This window comes from Canis lupus, chromosome 3, assembly GCF_011100685.1.
Source record: "Canis lupus familiaris isolate Mischka breed German Shepherd chromosome 3, alternate assembly UU_Cfam_GSD_1.0, whole genome shotgun sequence".
Taxonomy (NCBI): domain Eukaryota; kingdom Metazoa; phylum Chordata; class Mammalia; order Carnivora; family Canidae; genus Canis; species Canis lupus.
Genome location: NC_049224.1, coordinates 87,061,665 through 87,068,553, shown reverse-complemented (window position 1 = coordinate 87,068,553; position 6,889 = coordinate 87,061,665). Strand labels below are relative to the sequence as shown.

The 6,889-nt window shown below is 36.4% G+C and overlaps 1 long non-coding RNA gene across 1 annotated transcript in view; it reads right to left on the bottom strand.

Moving 5' to 3' along the window:
• Positions 1-717: 717 nt before the first annotated feature.
• The window catches only part of LOC111095404, a 28,185-nt gene continuing 22,013 nt past the window's right edge, over positions 718-6,889 (bottom strand). Inside the window, exons 3-4 of the long non-coding RNA XR_005356455.1 lie at positions 5,207-5,340; positions 718-831 (exon numbers count right to left, since the gene is read on the bottom strand). This is a non-coding gene — a long non-coding RNA (uncharacterized LOC111095404). The remainder of the gene's footprint in view (positions 832-5,206; positions 5,341-6,889) is intronic.

Below are 6,889 nucleotides of genomic sequence, written 5' to 3'. Positions count from 1 at the left end.
ATTTGGGGATGATCACTCCCAAGTTTACAAGCAGCAAATGGTTTTACTAGAGCTAATGTGGTCACTACAAGTTTCCTTTGCTTCATATTAGCAAACATGCAACACGTACCTGGGGGGCATGAACTCCCTGGGAAAGCAGATGCAGAGCATGCAGAATTACAAACACATACCCTTAACTGTGTTTAAAAAGACAAAAACAGGGCACCCCGGGTGGCTTAGTGGTTTAGCGCAGCCTTCAGCCCAGGGCCTGATCCTGGAGACCCAGAATTGAGTCCCACGTCAGGCTCCCTGCATGGAGCCTGCTTCTTCCTCTGCCTGTGCCTCTGCCTCTCTCTCTCTCTATGTCTCTCATGAATATATAAATAAAATCTTTAAAAAAGATAAAAAATAAAAAGACAAAAACATGTTTCCTGTTTCTTCCTGAATTAACTCTGAATTGGATAACAAAGCTTCCTATTATTACAGTATGAGAAAGTGCTCTTCTTTCTAACTCTCCCCTGGCAGAGGGATGTGCTGGAAAGAGCAGAATTATATTTACAGGTTAACTTGGTCAAGTCAGCCTGAGGGTTAGATACAAAAGTGGTGGACACATCGAAGATGAAGATGTTGGCCAAAATAGGTCTTTCACTATTTTAGGCATTGAATTAAGATTACTAAAATGAAGACACCTAGGTATTCCTTATCTAATACATTTAACCCGTCTATTCCCCAGCCTCACCTTTCAGTTTGCTGTGGGGGCTGTGGGATGGATTTTTGCAGGTTTACCAGCCCACAGTTCTCCATACTCAGCTATTGAAGAGTCTGACTGCAAACTAGGCTTGAAGGAAGTTGCTGTGGAATGCACCAATTAATTACATTTATTTTACATAATTGGCATTAGGGCTTTTTGAACAAAAATGCAAATTTATGGAAATTGGTTGAAATAGTTATGCAAAATAATATAAAAATGGACCCCTAAATTATTGGGAAAAAAGGTAGTTTTAATTGAACAGCTAAAAGATTTGTACTTCGTTATATGATTGTATCTAGTAAACTCAATTTTTAAAAGTAAGTTCATTTGCTTTTATGTAACCCTTCCATATCTTGCTCGGTATTGTTGGTATAATTATCACCAATAAAGGACCAATCTTATTTTCTATCTCTTTTTTGCATCAAGCATTAGCTCTGTAAACAGAGATGGAATATGTTATTTTTTTTAACAGAGCCTTGTGCATTACAAATTAGGAAGCATCAGGCCAAAGAGTTGCAAAGCAACCAATTATTGCTTAAAGGGGACATAATGCAGCATCCTGCTTATTTGCTGTTTTGCAGGTGGAATGACATTGCTATAGACAAGACTTTTCACAAAGGATCATTGCAGGGCAGTTATAAGGTAAGTGGCCTTGCAATCGGTAGAATATATCTGGCAGTGGTGGCAGGAAATGTGTAATGCAGATGGATATGCAGTTAGTGATGCAATAAAAGAATATTAAGATGCTTTTGACATAGGAGTGAATACCTGAATAATCATAAAAGGGCACTTAATAAAAATGTGTCAAGAAATATAGAATATGGATGAGTAAACACTAAATGAAAGGAGTGAGAAATAGAATATTGACAGGATAAGGGGCATAGACATTTACAAACAATTAACAAACTGTTAGTGGTTGATGGACAACTCCCAAAATCCAAAGAGATCAAAGGTTTAATATACCTTCAGCTAATCCAGAAATTAGACTGACCTCCAAACTCTAAGGGTGTCGAAGTTCAAGATTCAAATAATTGTGCTAATGAGTTAACTTTCTTATTCAGTATTTTTCCCTTGGAGGAGGTGGGAGAGTTGTGAAGCAGATTGAGGGTGGGCTTGCTTTTCTGGTGCAGTTTTAGTAACACCACTTGGATAATTATTTCTTAAAATATCCTCAAGATTTCAATGGAATACTTTATTCTCTTTAGGTTCCTACTATAAAATGTAATGGGAGGTTGTCGGAAACTATTTAAAGCTTGTCAACTTCTCATCAAGAAATGGTAGGAGTAGGTGAATTGATCTTTATAAATAGAGGGCTACATTCTCAGACCTTGTTCTTGTTGGAGAAGAAGAAAATTTTCCCTACTTTTCTAGGTTCTTCGGCTGGTAAATTGATATAAAAGATTAAGAAAAACAAATGTAATTGCACACATATAGGAGCCTCATGAAAATATGGGAACCACAGATAATCAGGGAATTAAAGTTTGTATGGCATCCGGTGCTAAGGAGAATAGGGTAGGAGTCTGAGACTTCAAAGAGAATAAAGACAATATGCAAGCAGATAGGAGGAGCAGATGATTGGTAAACAAACATTTGTCTTGCCATACAAAGATTGTGGGACACAGAGAGGATTTCAATTGGCAGGCCCTGTTGAGCTTAGGACACCTAGTTCATATTCTCTGTAGTTATCTCTGGACCAGGCCCTCCATCTAAACTCTTGTAGGCAGTTGAGGGAGAGGTACAAGCTCTTCCTGAGTCTTTCGGGCCTTGATTGATTTCAGCTCAAAGCAATCCATATGCCAAAGTGACACATTTTGGGGAAGCTCAATCTGAAACCCTTCATTCCTCCAGAGTGATAAGTAACTAAAGACAAATCTCACCTAGTAATTTGAAGTGGAGAAATGAAATTTGTTAGACTTACAAACTATTACCTGAAAAGTTCAGATTTTAAAAAATAAAATGGGGCCTGTGATCTTATGATTCCCAACATATGTTCTCTGTGTGATGATACATCATTTCTTCCATCCTTCTTTTTTATTTCTCAGTTTGATGCACTGTATGTGTATTTTGTTCCCACTATGTGCAAAATAGTAAAACAAATCCTGAAGATAAATATAAAAATACAATTCATGACTTTTGCTTTTCCATGCAGACATAAAACACAAAATACCAGGAAGTATGTGAAAAGGGCTATAATGAATGTAGTAAAAAATGAAGTTTAGAGAGATTTAACTTAATTGTTCCTGGATAAGATATATCATAAATTTGACTTAAAAGTGCATCTATCCTAGTGATTAATGTCATATATTTCGCTTTAACCAGTATTGTTGTTGAAGGCATTGAAATCATTATATTGCATTCTCTTCCTACTTTTTGACTATCTTCATTCATTATTTAGCTTTAAGTTGAAACTACTTAGTTGATCCATGCAAGATTTCCAGGAGAACTGTTTTCTGCCAAGATTGTGGGAAGTGCCAACCTAAAAAGAGATGCTAAATATTATTGAATTGTTCAGTTCAAATGGGTGAATGTTATGATATATAAATGAGATCTCAGTAAAGCTAAAAAGCAAAAATACTGGATTAATGAGTAAATGTATACTAAATAAAACCACGAAAATGATTAGAATTGGGGCCCACTCATTCAATCACAAATTCATCAAATTGTATTGTTTATCAAACACGGCTCTATGTTGAAATTACACTGATGAATGAAAATCAATCCTTAACCCCTTGTCTTCAATGTCGGAAGAAAGGCAGTGTGCAAAAACAACACTGCCTATACACTAAACAGGAATGAGTACAGCAAAAGGAACAGGTTCTAGGATCTGAGATTAGGGGGCTTTTGGAGGGAGGAGCATCAGAGTGGTCAGCAGTGTGAGTGAATGTTGAGCTGGGTCAGGTGAATACTGAGCCGAGTATTGACAGATAAACATACATTTTTGGATAAAAATATGTACATTTGAATTGGAAACATCTACATCATGCACAAAGACAAGGAGGCATCAAGGATGTAAATATTTCTAGGGTGTGAAGTTCCAGGAGATGATCAGCAGGAGACAGTGGTCAAATAATAAAAGCAGAGTTCGAATTTTTTAAACTGTTCACAGGTTCTCTCAAAAGACAGCTTCCTTCAGGTTTTCTTCCACACACTTACACAATGGAACTTTCTAGTGAATATAAGATTCTTTTTTTTTTTTAATTTAAATTCAATTTGCCAACACGTTGCATAACACCCAGTGCTCATCCCATCAAGGATTCTCCTCAGTGCCTGTCATCAAGTCACCCCAACACCCCACCCTCCTTCTGCAACCCTTTGTTTGTTTTCCAGAGTCAGGAGTTTCTCATGGTTTGTACATCTCTCAAATTTTTCCCACTCAGTTCCCTTTGTGATCCCTTTCACTATTTCTTATATTCCATGTCGGAGTGAAATCATATGATGATTGCCCTTCTACAATTGACTTATTTCATTCAGCATAATGCCCTCCAGTTCCATCCATGTCGAAGCAAATGGTGGATATTCATCCTTTCTGGTGGCTGAGTAGTATTCCATTATATATACATGCATACCACATCTTCTTAATCCACCCATCTGTCCAAGGACATCGAGGCACCTTCCAGTTTGGCTATTGTGGACATTGCTGTATGAACATTGGGGTGCAGGTGTCCTGGCATTTCACAACATCAGTATCTTTGGGGTAAATACCCACTATTGCAATTGCTGGGTCGTAGGCAGCTCTATTTTTTAACTTCTTGAGGAACCTCCACACTGTTTTCCAGAGTGGCTGCACCAGCTCACATTCCCACCAACAGTGCAAGAGGGTTTCCCCTTTCTCCACATCCTCTCCAGCATTTATTGTTTCTGTCTTGTTCATTTTAGCCATTCTCACTGGAGTGAAGTGGTGTCTCATTGTGGTTTTGATATGTATTTCCCTGATGGCAAGTGATGCGGAGCATTTTTTCATGTGCTTGTCAGCCATATGTAGGTCTTCTTTGGAGAAATGTCTGTTCATTTCTTCTGCCCATTTCAGGACTGGATTCCTATAGTATAAGGTTTGTTGGTTTTTGTTTTTCCTATCTTCAAAAAGAAGAAATAGCTTTATAGTTTCTCTTCTTGCCAACTTGAGTTCTGCCTTTATTAATTAATTGATCAATATCATTTTATGCTTTTACTATGCTTAATACGGAGGGCAACCCTGTCATTTTATAATTTTTATTAATATTAACAGAAAATATCCACAGACAAAGAGATAATTCAGAACACACTAAATTTTGTCAGTACAGAAGAAAAAGTCATAAAAAAGGCCTAGGTATTTTTGCTCAGGAGGAATGGAAATGATACCTCATGCATTTGTACATTTCTTTCCTTGTATTATAAAGTTTCGGGGCACTCATTTGACAGTACAATGTAAACTAGGATTCTTTAAGTCCACTTGATTCAAGAAGACACTAAGCCCCATAGGAAGAGCAGGACACTTACCATAAGCTTCACAGGTCTTTATGGGGTAGCTGGATCTCCAAACATAGTCCACTAATTCTAACACAAGGGTGTTCCACAAAACTAATCATTCTCATGCTCCATCCTTTGGGCCCAAAAATCTCACTGGCAGGAAGCTGGAATGAAGAAAGAGTAGAGGGAAGTATTATAGGAATTTAAGGAAAATTTAAATTTTGGTGAGTTATTTGTGGCTTTAAAGAAAAAAGCTTAATTATAAAAGTTTATTTTACAGACCACAGCTCCTTATACTAAAATTCGAAAGCTTCCGTACTGTTTTTCATTATGCTGGTATTTTTATAGGTTAAACAGTGTGTGTGGAGGGAAAGTCAACTTTGATACTCTTCATAACTAATCTAATAAAGAACCTCAAAACACCACTACAGAAGCTCACATGGACACACATGTTTGTCTCTCAGGGGAAGTGGGTGCTTTACCAAGAGTGAGCTCTCAAAGCAGAAGTGACCCAGTGCTTTCTTGTCGTTATTTATATTTGAGCTCATATTCAGTGCCCGTCAGAGGGATAAGTGCTATATACAAATATATTCTTATATAATTCCCACAATAATACTAATTTGAATTTTACAAAATAGGAATGTGTAGGAATAAATGTTAAATTTGAAATGTCTGTGTGATTCCAGAACTGATGCATTTAATCCCGATATCACCAATATTGAAATGGATGGAGGGTTCTTTCCTACCAAAGTATTTAAGGAAAAATGTGAATGGGAGTATGTGATGACTACACACTCCCACAAACTAATATTATATTTAGAGTTGTTATATGAATAACTGGAAATGACAGAAAAATAATTTTAAAATACAAAAGGTATAAAACAGAAACTTCTCTCAGTCCAGTGACTTATTTCCATGTCCACTTTCATCACATAATTACTATAAATCATTAATTTCAAATCCAATGGAGGCCACTAAATATACAAAATATGTAATTATCAGTATTAAAAAATTATCTATTGACTTTCTATTTGAACACTGAAGTATTTTTCAGTTACACCACCCTTTTTCTTTGTTCAATGAAGTTCTATCAACAATACTATACTTTTACATTATCCACGTCTGTGACATTTTCTCTGAATTCAGCAGCCATAATTATGTTGTCCAGCTTCGCCTGAAGTTTGGTTATAAAGGCTGAAAATTAATAGTGTTCAGCTTTTAACTAGGTAGTCTAAATGGATCTATAAGAAACACAGAACTATACCACTTAAAAAAGTATTCTATAAAGTCTAGATCAAATTATCTTTTCTCAATTACTTATGTTTATGCCACTTTCATTAATTTTTGGAACTTGATTTAGTTTTGAGTGACGTTTGATTCTAAAAACTGAAAACAGAATCATTATTTCCTGACTCAAAGTAACAATTTCCCCTTCTAAACAACTCCTGTCCTTTTTGGAGGCTCCAAATGCTTTTTATTTCATATTACATTGTTTGCTGTTAAGCAGTTGGAATCCAAAGGAACTCCTAACCAGCTCAAGAAATCATTTTTTAATCCTGGATGATTTTTTCTAGGAATGTTTTGTCTTCCTCCTCTACTCTGAATTTAAAGTCCACTAGACTTTTTTGCTTAGTGGTCATCATGGAAATTCCCGTCACTGTTTCCTGGGTTGGAACACCCTCTTCTTGGAAACCATGTAGTAAGTAGTGTGCT